At 41.6% G+C, this 23321-nt stretch overlaps 1 long non-coding RNA gene across 1 annotated transcript; it reads left to right on the top strand.

The window, feature by feature from the left end:
• The first annotated feature begins 1054 nt into the window (after positions 1-1054).
• Positions 1055-6289, top strand: LOC105529007. Its single transcript, XR_001004439.1, has 2 exons — positions 1055-1175; positions 3848-6289. It is a non-coding gene; the product is annotated as an uncharacterized LOC105529007 (long non-coding RNA).
• Positions 6290-23321: the final 17032 nt, after the last annotated feature.

Here is a 23321-nt window from a genome sequence, read left to right on the forward strand (position 1 = left end):
TTTTGCTCATTTCCTTATTTCCCTCTTGTTCAATAGTATTCACTATTCCATTGTGAAGTCTCCCCCAGGTCATTTTTGGTTGATTCTGGGCATCTTTCTTGATCATCCCAGCTCTTCCCTCTGGTTGGGATATACTAGGTGCATTTCCAAAATTTGATCTTGGGCTCTGCTCTACTGGCATGCTGTCTCAAACTGACATTCCCTTGACTTACCATAAGTCAATTCCATTGTCCAGCTTCTTAAATAGAAATCATTTGGTTGTTTTAATATTTTGACTGCTCATTCCTGCATTTATATATAATTATGCTTAGACTACCTTTTTCTACCATGCGCAAATTCGACATGAAAACTGTTCTCTCTTGAGCTTTAGCCTCACTAGCTATGCTGAGCCAGAGCTTTTGTTGTTTTCTGTCTAGCTTATCCACCACCCACTTCATTTGACCTTATAAACATGTTTAAATAGATTTCTCGGATAATGACCATTCTAGCTGGCAACTTCCCGTTTAGATATTATAGCAGGCACAGTGCAAATTAGAGGGCAGAGCAAAAGCACTAAGAATCATGAGACCCTGGATAAATATAGTAGACCCGCTCAGGCTCATAGGACAAGGCTGGGTTCTTACCCCAGTTTACCCACTGACTCAGGGGGTGACTCTGGGGAAGGCCGAGTAAAACAATCATTGGTTTCATCTACTGGTGACTCAGGCATGTTGATCTCGATAAATGGGGGCAAAAGAAGGAGTCTGCTGTCACGGAGACACCTCATTTCCATCCTGGGTGTTTCACTGTTCCCTGGGTTGGTCTCTGAGTTCACTGGGAGGAAAACAAAGATGCCCTTTGTGCACTATTGAAGGCAGGCTGGGTGCTCATGGGGCAACTGGCCGTATCAGCAATGAGAGGAATCTTTTAAAGGTTAGCAGATGGGCAAATAGGAAGAGCTGTTCAACCTGATATTAAAAGGTTGCCTTTCAAATGTGGCTTTGTTCAATTCAGTGTTATCTTGCTTTAATATTTTCCACTGCTCTGCGATTTTGCTAATAGACCAGTTCACCAGTGATGGGAGCATTCAGTGAGAGCCTGGTGTTCTGCTCAGTACCAAGTGCAGCACTTTCACATCCTTGATGCTCGGTGAATGTTGAAAGAGACGGTGAAAGGGTACAGAGCTGAATGAGTAGGTATGGTTACACTGTAAATGGCCTTGCTCACATTCTTTGACAGCAGCTTTCTTTGCTGACTTGATTTTCCAAAGGTCAGAATTGTCAAATCCTAGCGTCTTCAAGTCTTCTTTCTTTTCTTGATTTTTAGAGTAAGGGTTGATTTAGTAGCATTTTCAGGGACTCTCTGGCCATCTGATGGGTCTTTTAGATTCAACTATTTGCAGGAGATCATACTTTTGTGACCTAGAAGGGAAATTTTTTTGGATAACTTTTCATGAGTCTTTATTAAATAAACTTAGCATATCCTCCCTCCTTATTCCACAGAAATAGATCTCCATAGTTTCTGAGTTGGAATAAGGAAATGAAATAATATAATATATAAAGTTGTACAGCAATTTGATGAGCAACTAGATTAATTGTTCTTCAAAATGCAGAAAATAAACCTCTATACTAAAAGAAAAATGCAACTTGCAAAATAAATTACTATATAAAAAATTTTTAAAATTCATATTTTTTCCTTTGAGGGAGAAGCAGCAACTTCAAATGGGTGAATGGCATCACTGTTGACTAGTTAATAAAATCATCTTATATCATATAGTTCTTATACACTTTTTTGTTGTGCTGAATACCTTTGTGTCCTGATAAAAATTGCTTGAGGCATGAGGAACAAGTGTTCGGCACTCTTTGAAGAGAGGTGGTAACTAAGCTTTGGGGCTTGGCCTTGTTGCCTAAGATCACACAGTTTGAAGCTGAACTGAAACTAGAAACCAGGGATGCTGGACCAGAGTTCAGTACTTTTTAGAATATTAGAAAGAAGGAAAGTCAGCCGGGTGTGGTGGCTCACACCTGTAATCCCAGCTCTTTGGGAGGCCAAGGCGGGCGGATCACTTGAGGTCAGGAGTTTGAGACCAGCCTGGCCAACATGGTGAAACCCCGTCTCTACTAAAAATACAAAAATTAGCCAGGAGTGCTAGCACATGCCTATAATCCCAGCTACTTGGGAGGCTGAGGCAGGAGAACTGCTTGAACCTAGGAGGCAGAGGTTGCAGTGAGCCGAGATCGGGCCATTGCATTCCAACCTGAGCGAAGAAGCGAGACTCCATCTCAAAAAAAAAAAAAAGAAAGAAAGAAAGAAGGAAAGTCAGATACACAAAATATGAATGGAAGAAGAGCTAATAATAATGAAATATTTTTGGTAGGGTTTACCTCAATGAAAAGCAAAATCACCTCCACCATTTTCTCCCAGTTGACTGAAAGTTCTAAGTATCAATCTAGGAGTTCCATAAAAAAAAGGACTGTGCCTCTTTCAGATCTCCTGGACCTAACCCAATTTCTCATGTCGTAGGTTCTAAACACATGCTTGATGAATGAATAGACAACTTTCCACAATGTCTTCTGTTGTTAGCTCCTTCTCTTATACCTTAATAATCCATTCACATATTTCCTCCCTCTGGGTGGAGCATAAGTCAACTTCAAGATTGGACATGTGGCATAACATCATTGTGAATACATGTTGATTGAGCACAGTGAGGAAGCAAAAGTTGAAGCAAGGGTTATATTTGTCTTCTTGGATTGCACTCCTTCATAAATAAAGAAACACAACTAGTAGAACTTTTGGGGTTGAAGAGACTTTAGAGATCATGCAGTATATTTATTTCCTTCAGCTGAAGCACAAAAGTATGAAATGGCTAAGGAAGGCCTCATGAGGAGATGGGAGCAGTGCTGACATGAGATTGGCATCTCCCAAATTCCAGTCCTGTGTTCTTTCTAATGCATCACCTCTTACCTGTCTGGTGCATATGTATATGTGTATATATCTATATCCATATCCGTATCTATAGCTATCTTCAAATGAGCTGGTCACTCTTGTCTAAATTTGAGTAACATCAAGGTCCCTGAAATTGAACAGAATGGGTAACATATATTGAAAATGGTCTCTTTTCAATGAAATATGTTTTTGATTAGTATCTTATCAACAGTTTTCATAAGCAGTATAAGAAAATGAAGATGATCACAAAGCACTAGCTGGACATTCACTTTGACTACTTGCCAATCATTAAGTGTTCATTCACATGCTATGACTGTAGGGCACCCTGGTGGATGCTGGAGGAGGAGGGGTAAGAAGAAGGATGAGGCAAAATCCCTGTCTTCAAGGATCGTGCAGTCTGTTTGGAAAATTAATATTTATATCAAAATGAATAACATGAGTGTTCATTAAATGGTAGAAGTTTGGGTAATAGTGCTACCATCTCACTGTATTAGGGAGGCCTTTCTGGAGGAGGATGTATTTATGCATATAAAGGATTGGCCAAGCTAAAACAAGTGAAGGAGACTACTTTGGTGGGTCAAGGATGCAGAGAAAATGACAAAATCAAATACCAATAATTCTAATGGTTTTCAAGATTCCTTAAAATATTTTGGCCATCAGTTTTCAAGTATAGACTATAATTTGCACTATGTATGTACTAATCCTATTGTATTTAGGTTTTAGCGTGACTCTCACAAAACCATAATCTGAAAGGTTCCTGAGACAGGCATTGACAGCTATATAGAACAACCTTTGGCTAAAGGATGGGCATCTCTGACCAGTAGCGTAGTGGCCACTTCTCTGCTCTTCTCACATCCCCTCAGATCCATTTTGCTATGTTGGTGTGCCTTTCCTCTAGCTTCTGTGTGATTTTTTTTTCTAGTTTCACCCTTGTGACTCTCTCAGATGACTGCCCCTTTGTCTGCAAGCCTGAAAACCAGAAGTGCCTAAGGGGTTACATCCTCCCTGCACAGCCCTTAGCCAATGACTGGCAAAGGAGAGGGAAAGCCTGGATTCATTGCCTCCTTTGGGAAAAACTCAGAGACATGATTCAGACTCAGCAGTTCTCCTGCAGGATCAGGCCTACATCCCCTTTCTGAAATTTCTCATAAACCACAGTCCCCTGCTTGACTTTTTCCCCTTCCCTGCCCATCATCCATCTTCCTCTACTTCCCTCCTTCATTTCAGAATCTGCATCTGAGAAAACTGCCCTAAGATAAGGAATATGCCTATCTTCCGATTTGAGTTCTGTAAACAAGAGCCAAGAGAGCAGGGGTGATGATACAGCTGAGCTACAATCAAGTTTCTTATTATTTTCCGGGCACAGAAGATTCCAGTCCACATCCTGTCTTCCCTTCATTCCCAAGATATAGCAATAGAAGTCTGAAGATGGTAAACTCTAATAACGGTTCCCTGAATAGAAAATAACAAGCCTTCCCCTCCATGCCTAACAGTCCCCAATACAATTGGTGTTCATAATATGCAGTTTGAAGACAATGATGACCAATGACCAAAGGCATAATCAGAATCACAGCCCTATATCAGCGCTCTGGACCCACACATCCTCTTGCTCACCCAGTGATGTTTACCAGGAGGCATCTTGCCAGAAAGGAAATCAGCTGTGGGGGCTGTACGTTCCAGGAGCCAGCCCATCAAGAAGGCATTTGTGAGTTTCAGGGCGTGGGGGTACAGTGGAACAAAAGTGGTGTCTGTTTGCTTACATCATGGAAGCAGCATTGGAAGAAATCACTCCTGACCAACCGATGCCAGCTGGTGGAGCCCAGATTTTTAAAACTAGATAGTTGCCCATCAGTAAGGATGTCCAAGGGGTGAACCCACCAGCATGACTCTTTCCCTCCCTCCCTCTGTTTGATATTTTCAGGAGTGCTACTCTGATAGGCTGCACTCATGTGATGATTACTGTATTGTGCATTCGCTGACTCTCACGACGTACAGACTTTCCAAAGCTCAGCTGCTTTATAACATCCAAATTAATACCAAGAGATTTCTGGGAAGAGGAAGGGAACTACTGTGACATATGGACCAAATCTAATGATTCATATAAAACTCATCAGTTACATTTTTACCTCCTTTGTCCCCTTCTAGTCCTTTAAGAAATAAGAATCAATCATTGTCACATTGTCTAGTTATTTATACCGTACTTACCCAAAAAGGTACGTTTACTTCTCATGAATTTTGACTTATTGAGAAGAAATCCAATCTCAGTCATGGATTGAGACTGTTCTTGTTGTTAATTAATGAAAACTGAATTATAAACTGTTTTGTACAAAAAGTATTATTGAAAGAAATGTCACACTAAAAGATGTATCAAAAACCTTGATAAAATTAAGGTTCATTGTGTTTAGCATTATTCAGTCATCCATCATTCTGGGAGAAGGCATATTAAAATCAACAAGTTATTTTGACATAATTTACTCTTTGTGATTCTTCACAATTCCTCCAGGATGACAGATAGGACTTTGTAATCATAGCTGAAAAAGGCTCATCAATTAATAGTTAAATTAATGAATGAACAAAATATAATGTCATTCATCTATCAATTTATTCATCATCCTGCTTAGTACCTCTTTTTAACAATGCTTCCCAAAATGCGATTTACACTGTGAATTGGTTTTACAAGATTCTTTTAATCAAAGATGAAATTTGTAACACAGAAACAGAAAACCAAATACTGCTTATTCTCACTTATAAGTGGGAGCTAAACACTGGGTACACATTGACCCAAAGATGGGAAAAACAGACACTGGGGACTACAGGAGGGGGCAGGAGGGGACAAGGTTTGAAAAACTTCCTATTGGGAAATTTACTCTCGGTAAGCACATTACCTGGGTCATGGGTTCAATTGTACTCCAAAACTCAGCGTCACACAATATACCCTTGTAACAAATCTTCACGTATACTCCAAATCTAAAATAAAAGTTGGAAAAAAGATGAAATTCAGTTCAGCCACAGTCTTACAGAAAACATCAAATTAGTAAAATCTAAAGTTACAAGATTTGATAGTTTTACAGTAGTTGACATCTATAGAACAGACAATCTGGACTTTACATGATCTATAGGACATCTAGAGGATGTCCAGCAGAAGAGAGACTGCCTTTTCTGTATATCTTTTTTAATAAGTAAGGATATCTTCTTAGAACCCCCCAAACAGGCTTCTTTCTGAACCAATCACTGACATGAGAAATGAAACAGCTACTTAAGATTAATGAAGATTTGCTCTTTGAGTCATGTAAAGGAGGGGTGAAGACCCGAACAAAAAGTAAAGGAAGAGAGAAATGCCTGGTGGTCAATAAACCAACAGTGTCTGCTTCAGCTACCTTTCCAGGAGCCAGCTTCTTCTACGATGGTGAGAAGTGTGTTGAGGGGTCATGAAGTGACTTTTTGCAAGGGTGGCTGTTGCTTGTAAGTGAAGACACGATGGCCATAAGGTATGATTGATGGAGGAACATTCTCACCTTCCCCAAAATACCTCACGAATGCATCTTCTGAAAAGTCCCACATTATGACTTTGGGTTATTTTATCTGGAATTAAAATACCTATTAAAATGCCTGTTTATAATTTTAGAGTGGGATAGCACAGTAAATAAACACCTTAGGATATTTTCTTCAGCAACTCCTTTTTAAGCGCCTAAGAGCAAGGCACCCTGCTAGGTGGGAGATGCAGGAATACCTCACAGATAGCCCTCTATTCTGACAACCTATCAATTTGAGTGAACTACATGCACAAGGACTATAGTAGAAAGTGATATCATCGAGATGTGGCTGACCTTGGAGTTCAAAGGTAGGAACTATAACTTCTGAATGATGTAAAGGAAGAAGGGAGAATGGTGAAGAAGGTGGTGTTAGAGTGGGCTGTGAACGACTCTAAAATGCAGATACAGAAAAAGACAATCAAGGCTAAAGGGTTCCATAGGGGTGTGGAGAAGCACAGGAAGCATGTAGGGGAAACAGAAAGATTGCCTTTACTTGGAGCAAAATGATGGCAATCCATGGTTGATAAGATGAGAAACAACTCTTAGAGGCGCTTGATGCCAGGTTAAGGAGTTCGGAATTTGTTACAGATACAGAGAGGATCCTTCGAAGGTATTAGAAAAAGAGTTGTTATTAGGGAAATTGTCTGGTTTTGATGGGCAAATAAATTGAATGGGAGGAGGTAATAATAGACCTTGGCGGTGGTAAGGGCAGTTATATATCTACTAATTATTTGCAGTGACTTAGAGAAGAAGAGATAAAACATTTCAGGAAAAATAGCATGGTCAGAGAAGTTTAGGTTCACACAAGGCACCTCCCTGTCTTGGATATCCAAGAGACAATATAAGGCCACCAGGGCTCCCAAGGAGTTTCTGGAGGGGGCAGGGGTTATACTGAAGTCCAACAGCAATGTTTGCCATGCTCAGCATTTGGCCCAGTGCAGAGATTTCTCCCAAGTGCTGACAAGCTTTTTCTCATTCATGGAGACTGGGTTCCCAACCACTGTGTCTGTAGCCCCTGGTATTCCCTGAATTGGCACCAACCGTTGTCTAAATGTTCCCCTTTGTTCTTAACTTTCTAAATGACTCATCAGATGCCTACTTATGTTGTCTGAGTTGATTTATGAAACCCTAATGTGACAGATGAGACCTAATTCCCTTGGGGATTATTATTTCTCTAGGTAGTTTCCCATTATGGCAGTTTCAATGACATGTGTATTTCTGCCAACAATGCTTAGTTCTCCTTTTGCACTTTCAAGATTCTTGACATCAGGTCCAGACTTTTGGAATTCACTTTCCCAGCTATTTTGACTATGTTTGAGTAGAAGTTCTGGCAGGGATTTTTATGAAGCCATGCTATGTATGATAGATTCTAATTGAAGAGTGAGATGTGGAAGATATTGCAAAAGCTAAGGGTTGCTGCTGGCTGCAGTAATGATGGGAAACCAGATAATTCAGCCAGCCTGCTAGGTAGACCCACCTCTATTAACCTGAATTATCTATCTATCTATCTATCTATCTATCTATCTATCTATCTATCTATCTATCAATGAGCATTTCACAATTACAGGGCAAAGTTGCACCAAGAAGCCATTAGCAAATGTATTTATTCAATAACAAAAAGAGTCCAAAGAAATAGAGTTACTAAAGTACAATGTAACATTTTTAATTTTTATCAGCATTCTCACCATTGTATAATCCAACTGAATTGTTTCAACCTAGTTGGCCTGTCAGGTTATCCTGATCAGCAAGGATTAATTCATTAGACCATATCCCTATCTGTATGCAAGAAGTATAATTGTTAGGACATTCACGATTAGGACTGACTTTCATCTAGTGCGCACTGGTAGAGCATATGGGACAGCACCCATTATCTTTATTTGTAGGGGTCCATGTGGTTAATAAACTGTTAGACTGTTACCCCTGCACAAATTGCTGAATTATAAATATAAAGAATTATAAAATAAGATAAAAATAGCTTGTTAAGGAAACCTAAACCTCTGACTTTAATGCTTACATGCTGATACATCCTGTGTCAGATATGGCACCTATAGGTGATTTTACAACCACAGGTTATTAAGCACCAATGTACAGACCAAGGAGGAAAATAATGTAGTTCTGAAAACTAAGTAGTACATTCAGAGGGTCCTTTGGCTTATGAAACATTTGTCTCAACAAGAGTTTACAGTTCAGAAAAATCAAAAATGTTGCAGGAATGAAATAAACATCAGGATGGGTATATTAATTTCCTATTGCTGCTGTAACAAATTACTGTAGATTTCATAGCTTAAAACAACACAAATATATTTTCTCATAGTTCTGGACATCAGAAGTCTGAAATGGGCTTTAATGGGCTTAAATCAAAATGCTGGCAGGCTGCATTTATTCCAGAGGCTCCAGGGAAGAACCTGTTTCCTTCCATTCTCAGCTTCTAGAGTTTGCGGTATTTCTTGGCTCATGGCCCCCTTTCATATTTAAAGCTAACAGTGGCCAGTCGGCTTTTTCTCACAGTGTATCACTCTGACAGTAATTCTCCTCTCTTTTCCACATTTAAAGAACACTTGTGATTCCACTGAGCCTATCTGGACAACCCAGGATAATCTCTCCACTTCAGGATTGTTAACTTACATCCACAAAGTCCCTTTGGCCGTGTAAGGTAACATATTCACAGGTTCCAGAAATTAGAACGTGAATAACTTTGGAAAGTCACTGTTCTGCCCACCACAAAGTGTTTCCAAATGTCATAGTGGTCACAGTTAGTGTTTGATCGTGGACATCCCAGTCTCAGACTCAGAAAACCTTGTTTTCGCCCTGAAGTTTGCAACTGAAAGACTGGGTTGTTCTGCCTTTAGGAATAACATAGATGGTGGAGTTGAGATGAAAGATGGGAGTAAATATAAAAAGAAAAATGGAATGATGAAAAGATGGAAAATATGGAAGATGGAAATCAATCAAGAAATATTTATCAAACGTGCTTTATGTTGAGCTCTGTAGGCAGCAAAAAATAGAAGAAAATACACTTAGCCTCATTTGCTTGAAGGACTAGACTTTCTTGTGCTCTCAAGGTAAAGCATTTTGCTCATGGGCTGCAGCATGTTTTGGAAACCCTTCTGTGCTTTGCCCTAAACAGTGTGCCCTGAACACTCAGGCGTGTCCCAGAGACAACCAGCCAGTCAGTTTGACTGGAGCTGAGGGAGCATATCTTCCTTAAAACAAGACGAGGAGGGGCCCCAAATGTCTGTTAATGAGGAGCAGTTGGCACACGAATGACCTCATCAGGAATCTCTTGTCTCTCCTGCTGTACTGCCCTCTACAGGTTTGGTGAGTTGGAGTGCTCAAGAGCTGGCCAGTACTGATACTTACAGCTAAGCTTCCCTTTTGAGATTTCATTGCTACCACTTTACAATATCCAGGTTTTGTAAGTGGTTACAAGCAACAGTATTGTATCAGCTTAGAGGAAAGCTCCATTCTAAGCAGAGACCTTTGCCACATGTGTAACTTCCATGTCCATTCCTTGAGCATGGTTCCACTTGGACACACCTTAGTTCTAGTCCAGTTATGTCATCTTGGAGAAACAGTTTCATTCCTCTAGTCTCATTGATTTTGTCCTTGTTCCTCTTTGATGTCAAAGCTAGGCTGGATTATTCCAGTTTATTGTCATCAATTCTTCAACCAACGCCGTTAAGCAGGCTTTTAGAGCAAGATGTGTACAAACTTCAGACCAACAGGGAAATTGTCCTGAGATGCAAATAAAATGGTCCATGGTAATAAGACATTGGAAGTGGGTAGGAGAGTTCTTCCTCCCCTGCTGCCTCTCTATACTCCTAAGCCCCCCTCTCTTTCCTTGGTATAGATGAATTAAGATGAAAAATTTATCTTCCAAATCTTGGTCCAGCTCAAATGTTAATGTACAATTATTTCTTATGTTTTCCTCCCAGAATTACAAAAACACAAGCTGTAATATAAGGAAACAACTAGAAAAAAAAAAAACCCCATAAATTCCAAAAGCAGTTCTTTGAAAAGTTGTACAAAATAGAAAAAGAAAAAGAAAAAAAAGTTGTAAGACTCATCAAAGGAAAAAAAGAGCCAAAAGGTTAAGAATGAGAATGGAGGCATAATATAGATACCAAAAACGGTGAAAGTAATTATGAGAAAATGACCCTATAGTGACAAAGTTGAAAACCTAAAGCAAATATGTGGTTTGGTTTTGCTCAGAGTAGGCACAAGTGAGCTCTTACCAGACCAACCTCAAACTATAAACAAAATAAAAATATAACTATTTGAGAGAACTGGAAAGGTAGATTCTGGGGGCAGATTCTGGATTGTCATTTAGAAGAAAGAAAGAGTGTGGGGAGACTTCCCTCCCTGTTTTGGGACACAGATTGCTTTCAAAAAGCAATCCAAAAGCAACAGCGTACAGGGTTTTAAAAACAGAAAGAAACCCTCGATCTTCTTTTTATAGCACGATTTACTGGATATTTATTTATTTATTTATTTATTTATTGTACTTTCAGTTCTGGGATACATGTGCAGAATGTGCAGGTTTGTTACATAGGTATACATGTGCCATGGTTTGCTGCACTCATTAACCCGTCATCTAGGTTTTAAGCCCCACGTGCCTTAGGTATTTGTCCTAGTGCTCTCCCTCTCCTTGTCCTCCCCCACCCCGATAGGCCCCAGTGTGTGATGTTCCCCTCCCTGTGTCCATGTGTTCTCATTGTTCCATTTCCACTTATGAATGAGAACCTGTGGTGTTTGGTTTTCTGTTCCTGTGTGTGTTTGCTGAGAATAACGGAGAAACCCTCAATCTTATTGGCTTATAGAGCCAGAAGACAGGGCAACCAGAGCCATGAGAAAGTAAGGATGTCCTTGGAGAAAGCCAGAAAGGGAAAGCTACAAATTCTGTATATAAACTCAGCTCAGATTTCTGGCTAACACCTGATTTATGAATGCACAGAACAGACTCTAAAAGTCCCTTCTAAAGCTAAAGGAATGGAGCTGAGATTTGAGGTGGCAGCCAAATGTTCGAGTTTAGAGCTGGAATCCAACCAAGTTAATTGCCTGCTAAAACAAAAAAGTTTACAGTTTGGGGGAAAACATAACAGAATGTAGAGTATCTGGAATTTAACACTACAATGTTCCAGATACAAGCAAAATTACTTCACATATAAAGAAATGAGCACGTGACCCATTCTTAAGAGAAAGAAGGATTTTAAGACAGCTTGGATGTTGGACTTAGCAGACAAAGATTTAAAGCAGTGACTATAAACATGTTAAGTGATATGAAGAAAAGCACATTCAAAATTAGTGAAAAGATAGGATATCTCAGCAGAGAAACAGACACCATAAAAAGGAATCAAAGCAACAGGATCTGAAATAAAACACTTATTGAAGGAAATTCAGAGCCAAATGGAGATGACAGAGGAAAGAACCCATGAATGGAAACATAGATCAATAGAAACTATCCAATCTGAAGCAAAAAGAGAAAAAAATAGAGAAGAAAATGAAGAGACTTGAGAACCTAAAGAACAATATCAAAAGATTTTACATATGTGTAACCAGAGTAGAGAGATAATGGGCTGAAAAAAATATTTGAAGAAAAACTGGCTGAAGAGTTCCTAACTTTGACAGAAGTAGAAAGTGTCCAGATTTATCCAGCTAAGCTCAACTGGCATAAACACAAAGCAAACTATGCCTAGGCACATCAGCCTTCTGGAAGTTAAAGATAAAGGGGAAATCTTGAAAACAGCTAGAGGAAAGTGGCACGTTATATACAAGAAAACAATGCTTTGAATGAATAATGAATGAATAAAGTTTCTGCCCTCTTCTCAGAAACTTGAAGGCAAGAGCACAGTGAGACAAAAATCTTTAAAGTGTTGAAAGAAAAACAACCACTGCAACCACCACCCATCAAGCCAGAAATCTATATCCAGTGAAATATTCTTGGAGAATAAAAGTGTAATAAAGATAATTTCAGATCAGAGAAAACAAAGGTGATTTGTCATCAGCAGATCTGCTCTACAGGAATGAAGGAAAGGAGCTCATTAGACTGGAGGGAAATGATACCAGAGGCAATCCTGGATCTCTAGGAATGAATGAAGAGCATCAGAAATGGTAAATATCTGGGTAAATATAAAAAGTTGTCTCCTCCTGATTTCTTTAAAAGACATATGACTGTTTAAAGCAAAAATTACAACATTTTAACATTGTCTTGTGAGATGTATAACACAGGTAGGTAAATAGATATGACAACTGTATCATAAAGTACAGAGTGGGAGAAAATTGACCTGTATACTGTTGCAATGTACAATAGTAACTCTAAGGAGTTACTCTGCAGTAGCTCTGCAGACCCACGTCTATGCTGTAACCCAACATAGATCAGCCGGTCTTGTATCCTGAATTAGGCTGAGCTAAATTATTATTTGTTTTTTTTCCATCTTTTTTTTGTTTTTGTTTTGTTTTTGGTTTTTGTTTTTTTTTTGTTTTTTGAGACAGAGTCTCGCTCTGTCACCCAGGCTGGAGTGCAATGGCGTGATCTCGGCTCACTGCAAGCTCTGCCTCTTGGGTTCAGGCGATTTTTCTGCCTCAGCCTCCTGAGTAGCTGGGATTATAGGCACATACCACCATGCCCAGATAATTTTTGTGTTTTTAGTAGAGTCAAGGTTTCACCATTTTGGCCATTCTGGTCTCGAACTCCTGACCTCATGAAATATTAACATTATACATCTTGGTCCATAGAGAAACCATTTAAAAATATAATAATGCAAACAGGTACAGCTAAAAAGTATGCAGATAAATTCTAGAAAAATATAAAGTTTCCACAATAACTCAAAATGAGATGAAAACTTGTATGTGTAGAAAATTTACCATGAGAATATTAGGGAATTAAAATTTTCCATTAAAATGTTACCATGACAAAACAGTTTCATATTTGATTTCTAGTGAGCTTATTTTAAAACAAGAGATAACTGTAATGATATTTACATTCTTTATGACTTCAGAAAAAGAAGAAAACCTCCCTGTAAAGTCAGCATAGTTTCCACACAGTTCCACATCTCTCCTTAAAATTCCCACAACAATTAGCATTTGGAAATATGGGGATCACTAGTCTGATATCTCATTTTTGAAAAGTTATTTATCCCTAGAATAACTGATAACTTTGTTTGCCAGGCAGAAAGGGAGGGAAGGAGGGAGGACAGAAGGAGGGAAGTAATAGACTCCAATAGCCTGATATGTGCCAGTCAATTCACCAAGTGTTCTTCAACACTCCTAGGAGATCATCAGTATTACTCCCCCTTTTATAGACTCTGAGAATCAGAAATACTTTAAAAAATACAGGTGGCCAGGCGCGGTGGCTCACGCCTGTAATCCCAACACTTCGGGAGTCTGAGGCAGGCGGATCACGAGGTCAAGAGATCGAGACCATCTTGGCCAACATGGTGAAACCTCGTATCTACTAAAAATACAAAAATAAGCTGGGCGTGGTGGCATGTACCTGTAGTACCAGCTACTTGGGAGGCTGAGGCAGGAGAATGGCGTGAACCAGGGAGGCAAAGGTTGCAGTGAGCCGAGATTGCGCCGCTGCACTCCAGCCTGGGCAACACAGCGAGACTCCGTCTCAAAACAAAAACAAAAACAAAAACAAACAGGAAAAAACTCCATCCTTCTGTGAGGTCGCATAGTTAATAATGGCAGGTGTGAGATTTGAAGGTCGAGCTCTCTGATTTCAGGACATGTTGTTTTCTGTTTCTTCCAACTGCCAGATGAACTTTTTGAAATACTTAATGGGAAATTTTCTGTTTGTATTCAGTTTCTTCTAGAAACTTGGAGAGGCATGTCTTTTTTTCAGTCCTAATGTAGCATCTGCCCTTCCTCCAAGAGATCAGCCCTTTCCTGTTAGCAACGTCATGAGAGTACCAAGCAGCCGAATTTTCTATGAAAGGAGACTTGCTCTTCTGTAATGACCTAGAGCTTACTTCCCCTCTCTGTGCTTTCCAGTCCCTTGTCTTTAATCTCATCTCTGGCTCTCACTAAGGTGGAATTTAGAGTCACTAACACTTTTATTTTCATTCAACACCACCAACGATGAATTTGTAAGTCAACTATTTTTTGTGCCAAGCACAGTGGGAAGCTTGGGAATGCCATGCTGTATTTCTTGGCCTCCTGGGGCTTCCATTCTAGTAGAATCAAATACTGTAACGCAGGGGTTCTCAGCCTTGGCTATATGGTAGAAACACTTGGCAAAGTTTTTGCTTTTGTTTTTTTGTTAATGTCTGGGCTCCTCCCAGAGGTTCTAATTTTTTGGGTCTGGGGTGAGGACTGGGTATCAGCATTCTTTAACCTTCCCTACCTCCCAACCCCTAAGACAATTCCAATGGGCAGCTTGGGTTAGTAGCTACTGACATAATGTGTTTCCCATCAAAGGAATTAATAAAAGGATGTTTGGGACAGCTGCCAAAGGAATGTATCCCGAATGTGGAATTCCAGATACTATGGCTTTTAGACAAAGGAGGTACTCTGGAGCTGAACGTCCTTCCCACCATCCCTCAAGTACACGCCATGTAGCAAGTGAAAGCTCTGTCAATTGCTAAAGTCAACTTGGCCCCAAAGCTTCCTGGATCAAAATTCCTCATGTATCCTGCCTGTAGATTATACGGTAGCATTAGTTACCATTCACTAAGTGCTACCTGCACGTTACACTACTGAATTCTCACAGTTATCTTGTGAAGCAGGCGTTCTGAGTTTCGTTTTACAAATGAAGTCTCCGGGAGGGTCAGCAGCAGCTGGAGGTCACAGAGCTAGAAAGTGAGACGGCTAGCGCCAGTCATCAGCTCTTCCCCATGACACCGCATCCCAGAGACCAAGCCTGTGATGTTGAGCAGATTAGTTTGAGAAAGGTGCCAGGAGAAATAATAATTCAGTCTCGGACCTGCTCAGCCCATAGGCTCTGCAGACCCATGTCTATGCTGTAACCCAACTTAGATCAGCTGGTCTTTTATCCTGAATTAGGCTGAGCTAAATTATTATTTTTATTTATTTATTTATTTATTTATTTATTTATTTATTTATTGAGACAGAGTCTCACTCTGTCGCCCAGGCTGGAGTGCAAGGGCATGATCTCAGCTCACTGCAACCTCCTCTTCCCGGGTTCAAGCAATTCTTCTGCCTCAGCCTCCTGAGTAGCTGGTAGCTGGGATTACAGGCACATACCACCACGCCCGGCTAATTTTTGTATTTTTAGTAGAGACAAGGTTTCACCATATTGGCCATGCTGGTCTCGAACTCCTGACCTCATGATCCACCCGCCTCGGCCTCCCAAAGTGCTTGGATTACAGATGTGAGCCATCATGCCCGGCTGGCTGAGCCAAATTACATGTAATTCCCTTCCTCCCTTCTCAACGTTGTCACTCTTGGAACACAGCACCATCTCTATTCTTAACTATCTTTTCAAAACCAAGAGTGAAAGAAAGACTTTGTTCTTCACATCTTCCTTTCCCCCTTTTGCCTGCTCTGTCAAGTTAGCCACAGGTATTTAGGGGTAGGCAAAACTGGAAAGTGACTGATACATGTTTTCATAATCATTGCCCTCTCCCTTCTGTATTTTCTTCCTCTTTGTGGAATCTAGACCTTTAGGCTTCTTAATCGAAACTTTCTCGGAAAGGGTAGAATAAATTCATTACACTACAGTGTGAATGACTGATAGGATTTCATGTGCCACCTTTCCCAGGGACAGGCACATTTTAACAGGGGACAAAGAGTTTAATTTGGGAGTCCGATACATGTGAATTTAAATCTCAGGCTGTCTTCTGGTTATGTAATGCTTGGCAAGTAACCTAACCTGTCTTAGCTTCAATTTCCTCATCTCTAAAAAGAGAATAATACTTCAGAGGGTTGTGATGAGGATTAAAAAGATTTGAGACTGCCTAACACAGTGCCTGGCACATAGTAGGTGTCTGTTAAATGTTTACCCCCTTTTCCTTTCACCTTCATGGCAGAATTCATGCATCAGGCAGGAGTAAAAGTGATTTGGGATATGTTGTTTCAGAAATCTCTCAATAACACATGGCCTCCTACTTCCTCTACTCTGTAGACACAGGCATTGTTGAGGAACACATTGAACTTTTCCCCAGTGAGTCACATTAACTCACACATGCTCCAGGACCATGGTCGTTGGATATAGGCATTTCATGTAGGAAGGCTATGGCTATATTTTACATCAAGGTTTCTTGTCTGCCCTTTCTTATAAGCCTGAAGCCCCCCTAAAACACAGGTATGAATTCACAGATTAGCATCTAAGCTCTAGTGCACTAAATGTTTGCATACTGCCAGCATTTTGGAAGAAACAGCTACTTCTTGGTCTTTCTTTCTACAGAAGTTGAAATGCAGTTCCTCTGAATAAAAATCTAGAGATTGTGTTCACTCAAGAGTGTGGCTGAAATGCAAATATATTTCAGAGCTTGTGCCTTTATCCCAATGCAGTAAAAAGGTGACTGTTATTAAAGAACAATGCAAAGCCTTTAATTACCAAGCTTTCAAGGAAGATTTATGCACTGGTTTGACTTTCATTATCTGTCTTTGTCATCCTTGTAAAATATCCCATTAGACTTTCCACTAAGGCAGAGAAACCAGACTGACAATGGAAACTAAGTTGTTTAATTGCTATTACCTTTCAAAGTTTGAAGTGCAGGTTTTTGTGGGGGTTTTTTTTTGTAATTTTTTCAGGAAAAGAAGCTTGGATTTGAGGACTAGGTTGGCTGAGTTAAGGATTGAAATAAAGCCTGCTGTTGGATCCAAATTCTTCTGATATTGTAGATCCTGCCCAGTTACAGTAGGATTCTGGCTTCACCTTGACTGGGTGCACAGACCAGGCTTGAAGCCCCAGTGGTCTTGGTTCAAAGCCTGACTAGGCCACTTACTGAATGGTAGACCTTGGCGAGTTCTGTAATCTCTCCACTTCCCAGTTGCCTCATCATTAAAATCAGCAGAATGACAGTATTGCAAAGTGTCTTTGTGAAGGTTAACAACACACTTACGTAACACACTATCACATTGACCAGAGAAGAGTCAACAAATGTTACTTCCCTTTCTCCTCTGTGTGCAATCAAAAGTAGTTAGTCCAGAACAGTGACATCTGATGAAATCAAAGTGGACATCACGGGCAATGTTGGAAGAAAATCAAAGAGAAGTCATAGTGGGAAAATGGGAAGATACCCTCCAGTGTGTGTGTGTGTGTGTGTGCGTGTGTTTGTGTGTGTGGGTGTGTAAGCCCCAGTCTTTGAAACTCAAAGTGTTACCTATAAAAATTCCAATACATTTGGATATGTACCTTATAATGAGGGGTGCAAACATGAGTCGCAGCACCAGCACAGGCAAGGGGTGCCATTTACTTGGTGTGGCGATGTTAGCTGCCACCAAATGTCATGTTCATAGCAGAGGATTTGATGAGTTAATTCAATCCAAGTCCAGACACTAAATATCTTGCAGAATAAATAACAATGGGTCATGCATTTTTGAGACATGTTTTCTGTGCCCCCCCCCACCCCACCCAGCTTTTTAAAACTAAAGTAGTCTTTCCTGGCTCCTGAACACAAGCTGTCCTCATCTATTTCCTAAGATAATCCATTATAAATTATGACAGGCTCCCCAGATCCTGGCGGGCGGCGCAGCCCGATGTGCTGCCCAGGTCTCACTTTTCTGTCCTGGTCATCTCCGACAAGTTCCATGCGTGACCGGTCAGGAGACGGCTAATTCCAGTCCACGCATTTTTCAGATGAGCTTCATTTTATTTTTAATTTCCCCACAAATGCACGCCAGGCGCAGATTTCGTCAGTTACAGACATAGCTCTCTAATCTGTGCCGCCCTTCCGTAGCTCATACTACCAAATGAATTAAGGTCCAGTTACATATAAAAGTGATTATGATCAGCGAAATGTCTGCCCAGAGTGGCCTCCCAAAAAAGGACAAAGATTCGAGGCTTTGACACTCCCCTTTGGCCATCTTAGGGCCATGCACTGTACAATAAAAATGATCCCACCAACAACTTTCTAAAACATGCACTGCCTTCAGATTTTACAGCTCCAGACCCTCTGGCCCCCATGGAACAGATAAGCAAATAGCTTTCCTCTGCTGGGGGAAATTATTTGTTTTCTGTCTTCATCCAACAAGATCTCTTTTAGAGAGATCTGATCTCATCCTTCTGAGAGCTTCCTATTTCACCTCTGTAGGCATCTGGCTTTCGCTTGGAGGCAGGTGACTTCGTCCAAATCCTGACATTTGAGGGGCAGGACTCTACGTCATCTTTGGGATTTGGGAAAGGCTCATGGGGCGATTCTCAGGATAGTGTCTGTGTGGACTGTATTTTCCCCTCAAATCGGGAAAGCAGCTCATGGAGTAGGCACTGCACGGAGACTTGTAAAGTTAAATCAGACCAGGGAGCAAAGAAATAAAGGCCATCTTCCTCTGTTCTCAGAGTTTCCAATATAACTCAGGGGCGAGGAAATATTCTTAAGGACACATTTAATTATTGAAAGTTATCTTCTTCATAAGTTAATAGATACAAAGAAGACCAAGAGAACAAGGAGGAATTTAACGGAAAGAGTATTAGGGACCAAGAGGCTGGGTTTTGCCACCAAAGAAGTACGTGATCCTGTACACTTCTCTGCCTCTTTCTGGTGCTGGTCCCCACAAATATAAAATCTAGAATATTCTGGACTTCTATGACAAATGGCAAAAGAGTTAGGGGAGATTGGGAAAGCTTTCCTCGTTTCCACCAATGTTTCTAGAATAATTATTACAAAGCATAACCAGTCTGGGTCTGAGGGGGATGGTGATGTAGTCCTCCCATGAGGCCTCTTACTGGGGATTTTTCCAACTTGCTGTGCAGACCCCAAAGCTGATGAGGTCAAATGTGCTCAGCCTTTTGATATGGTTCTCGTTGGGGTGGAACCAACTCGACAAACGGTCCAAGAATCTCTCCTAGATCTGACCTCTGAACAGAGCCCGAGGTGGGGTGGTGAAGGCAGAGAAATGCTGCCCCACACGGCAGAAGCCAGCCAACGCTTGCTGCCCCACCACCCGCCAGGCCGTGGCCCTGCTGCCCTCTGAGACAAGCCGACCTTGGTAGTCACCCAACTTGAGAATCTTTTGAGCTCTTCCTGTCGCCATGCCCTGCCCCATCCCATTCCACCCTGGCCTCTTTTTTCTCCTCCCTGGCAGCCACTGTGTTTTCAGATGTTTATCCAGGTCCTCAGTGGCTGCGGTGAGGCCTGGGGGAGGGGAGTGCCCTGAAAGAGGGGTTCTTCTGGGCTTCTAGAGCCCATCACATGGATGCCCGTGTGTGTGTGTATGTGTGCGTGTGTGCACATGTGTATGGGTGCATTTCACTGGTTGACAGTGGTCTGTATCTCTGGATTGCAATGTCATTAGTCCTAGATGAGCCCACGTTGGATGCCTTTTTTGGGAACACTGGGATCATCTGTGCTCTGAATGCTCCATCTCAGTGGTCTCAATTTGATCAGGACATCCGGATTTTGTAACATCATTTTCTAACTGTTCCCCCGACCCTGATTCCATCCTTCAGAGCTCTGAGGACATGTAACTAGAAGCCACTCCAATTACGCTCCCCCTCTGTGGTGGACCCGTGTCACCTGCCGCCCTGGCATCATCACCCAGGCATGCACTGTCACACTCCCAACCGGAATGTCAGCTTGCTGTTTGAGATTCACACCGACACTCGGTCCCCAGAGGGCTCCTCCTGGAGCCAGGGTGGCCTGCGCTTGGGAACACATAAAAGCACAGGAGTCCCCTCGCTTTTTGGCAGCACTTCAAGCACTAGCCCAGTGAAGAGATCTTGACAGCATACTTGTAAACTCCACAGGCCCCAAGGGCTCAAACACCACGATATTTATGCTCACGGGTGGGGAGCCAAAACAGTTGGGTTGTTATGCAGACATGGATCTCTTACTCAGACCAGCATTTCTGACACCTGTTAATTGGCATTTGAAAGAACTGAGTCGAGGGGGGTGGGGGCCTCGGGAGCTGCTGCCAACCTGTACCTGAACTGCGGGGAGTCCTGCAAGGTTTTGGCCCCTCCAGCTGGTCAGAGATTCCCTGGAGAGATGAGCAAGTGAGTCCCAGGGTTGCCAGAAAGGATCATCAGAGAATGAAGAAAATAGGAAGGAGGGTGAGAAGAAAAGAGACCAAGAGGGAAAGAAAAAACTAGAGAGGGCGGGTATTTTTAGATTTGCTAGCGCAGAACTTTGTGCCTGCAGCACCCAGGTCCCTGCCTGTGCAGCACCAGTTCTGCTGGCCCAGGGTAGGATATGCCCTTCTTCTCCCCTTCCCCGCTGGGGTGAGAAGTCTCACCTGTCTTTGAAGGCTAGAGACTACCTCCTCCAAAGAGCCTTCTCTGAAAACCCCAGAGAGCCAATCTCCTCTTCCTTCAGGAGTTCTTATTGTAACATACAGTTTAGAGCTTCAAACATTCTTGGGGGTGTCTTGTGTGTCTCCCCGACAATTGCCTCCACACCGCCAATTGTTAACTCCTTGGGATCGTATTAGAGACTTTTTCTGGCCCGCCATGCCCAGCACAGTCCTAGTTTCAAAGTAGATTCTCAGTATCCACGGCTGATGGATTGATTTTCCCCCCTGGATGTCTTTTTCTCTTTTTGGGTTGCAGATCTCCTTGCCTCAACTTCCACTCAATCTGTTCCCACATAGCTTCAAGCCGACTAGCTGGGCTGTGTGCGTCTCCTTCTCTGCACCTGTCTCAAGGTGTGGATGGCCCATAGTTCGACCTTACGTGAGACTAGGTTTAAATGATGTAGTAAAAAGAGTTTCTATATTTCATTATTTGTGCTCAAAAAATATTCATCAAGTCTCTATTTATGAACTGACTTGTGTTCCAAAAGTCAGCTTGTGTTTTAGTTTGAATCCAGAAGTCTGTAGAAACAACAGTATAAATGAATTCCTTCCTTCATTTCTTCAACAAATACATCTTGAGCACTACTACAAGTCCTGCATTATTCTATGTGCTGGGAAATCTGCAGGGAACAAAGCACATACAAACTCTTGTCCTCAGGGAGCTTATATTCTGGTCAGGGGAGACAGACAACCCCCAAAGAAGCAAGTAAAATACATGACATGTCAGATGATCCTAAATGCTAAACGCCATAGAAGGGAATAAAATAGGAAAGGGGAATAGAGTGTCAGACAGGGCTGGGATTGTACAAGAGGGAACTTGGTGTTCCCTCTTATATAATCAAGAAGCCAGAGTAGCTCAAGCAGAATGAGTACTGGGGTGAGGAAAGTACTGGGTGGTTTCCCTGGCCAGCCCACTGATAGTCTACCTAGCCCATAAGAAGTCTGAACTGCAATTCGAATTCAACCATAAACATTTACTGCATGCCTATACTACGACAGGGATTAGTGCTAGGTGTTGGTACTAATTATTCAACTACCCTTAACCATGTTTCTATGGGAACATCCCTTCTTTGTGTCAGCTAGAGAGGCAATTTAGGACATTAGAAGCATTTCTTGATTTAGAGCCTCAGGCATTGGATTTGCTGCTGAGTGTTGCTTTTTGTCCTTGGGCAAGTTGCATATCCTTCCCAGTTCCTGATTTCCTGCAGATGATAATGACTGTTTTGCCTTTTGTGTGTGTGGTGTGTGTGTGTGTGTGTGTGTGTGAAAATTAAATGAAGTTAGTGTACATGAGAGAGCCTTGTAAAACATCAAACAGTCTACCGATGTGAGTTGTCATGATTTTAGGTGAATTATTCTGTCTTCTACATCGGGGAATTAAGGGACCAAGACTCAGAAACAGACACGTCTAGTGACTCCTCCATACACAGAAGTTTTGGGTAAGTTTTTTGTTAGCCATCTGATCTCTTCTGAAAAGGGTAATGAGGCCAGCCAGTTTCAAGATGGTGAATAACTCAGCTAAAAGTGTCAAGTGGGAGAAGAAACAGGTCAACGAAGACTGCCTGACTCTAGGGAAGGTTGTAGAGTAGAATTTGAGGAAAGGTTTATAATTCATTTCAAAAATGACAAGCAAGAAGACAGACCCAGACAAATCATTACACAGGTAAAATCACATTTGCCCTCTGGACACTGTTCATTTCTCTCCATTTTCCTGTATCCTTCATGGCCCATTTTCTATAGCGTTTAAGCTGCCCCAAGTAACCCAGGTCCCACCACTCTGATTCCAGCCATCCAGTTGCTCCCAAGCCTGCCTACTTTCCCTCCCGTGCTCTTTAGAAGTGGGGATTCTGTAGAGGCAGATCTTTTATTGAGAGAGAACTCACTTCCTTATTAGGAGGCAGGCTATTCATTCCGGAGAGTCCTTGTTATTAGAATGTTCTTTCTGAAAGCCGCTTAAAATCTGCTTCCCTGTGCCTGGGTCACCCTCTGAGGTCCTCAGAAGCACCCTAACTCCTCTTTCAAGACACAACTTTTCAGGTATCTGAGGATCAGTCCCTATCCCACTGCACAAACCCCAACACACTCAGTTTAAGATTTTCTCCTTGGCCGAGCGAGGTGGTGCATGCCTGTAATCCTAGCACTTTGGGAGGCTAAGGCAGGTGGATCACCTGAGATCAGGAATTTGAGACTAGCCTGATCAATATGGTGAAACCCCATCTCTAATACAAAAAGTAGCTGGCTGAGGGGGCAGGCGCCTGTAGTCCCAGCTACTCAGGAGGCTGAGACGGGAGAATTGCTTGAACCTGGAAGGCGGAGGTTACAGTGAGCTGAGATCAAGCCACTGCACTCCAGCCTGGGCAACAGAGCGAGACTCTGTCTAACAACAAAAAACAAAAAATTAAAAATTTTAAAAAATAAAATAAACGATTTTCTCCTTATCCTTGG

This window comes from Mandrillus leucophaeus, unplaced genomic scaffold, assembly GCF_000951045.1.
Source record: "Mandrillus leucophaeus isolate KB7577 unplaced genomic scaffold, Mleu.le_1.0 Scaffold119, whole genome shotgun sequence".
NCBI classification, from domain to species: domain Eukaryota; kingdom Metazoa; phylum Chordata; class Mammalia; order Primates; family Cercopithecidae; genus Mandrillus; species Mandrillus leucophaeus.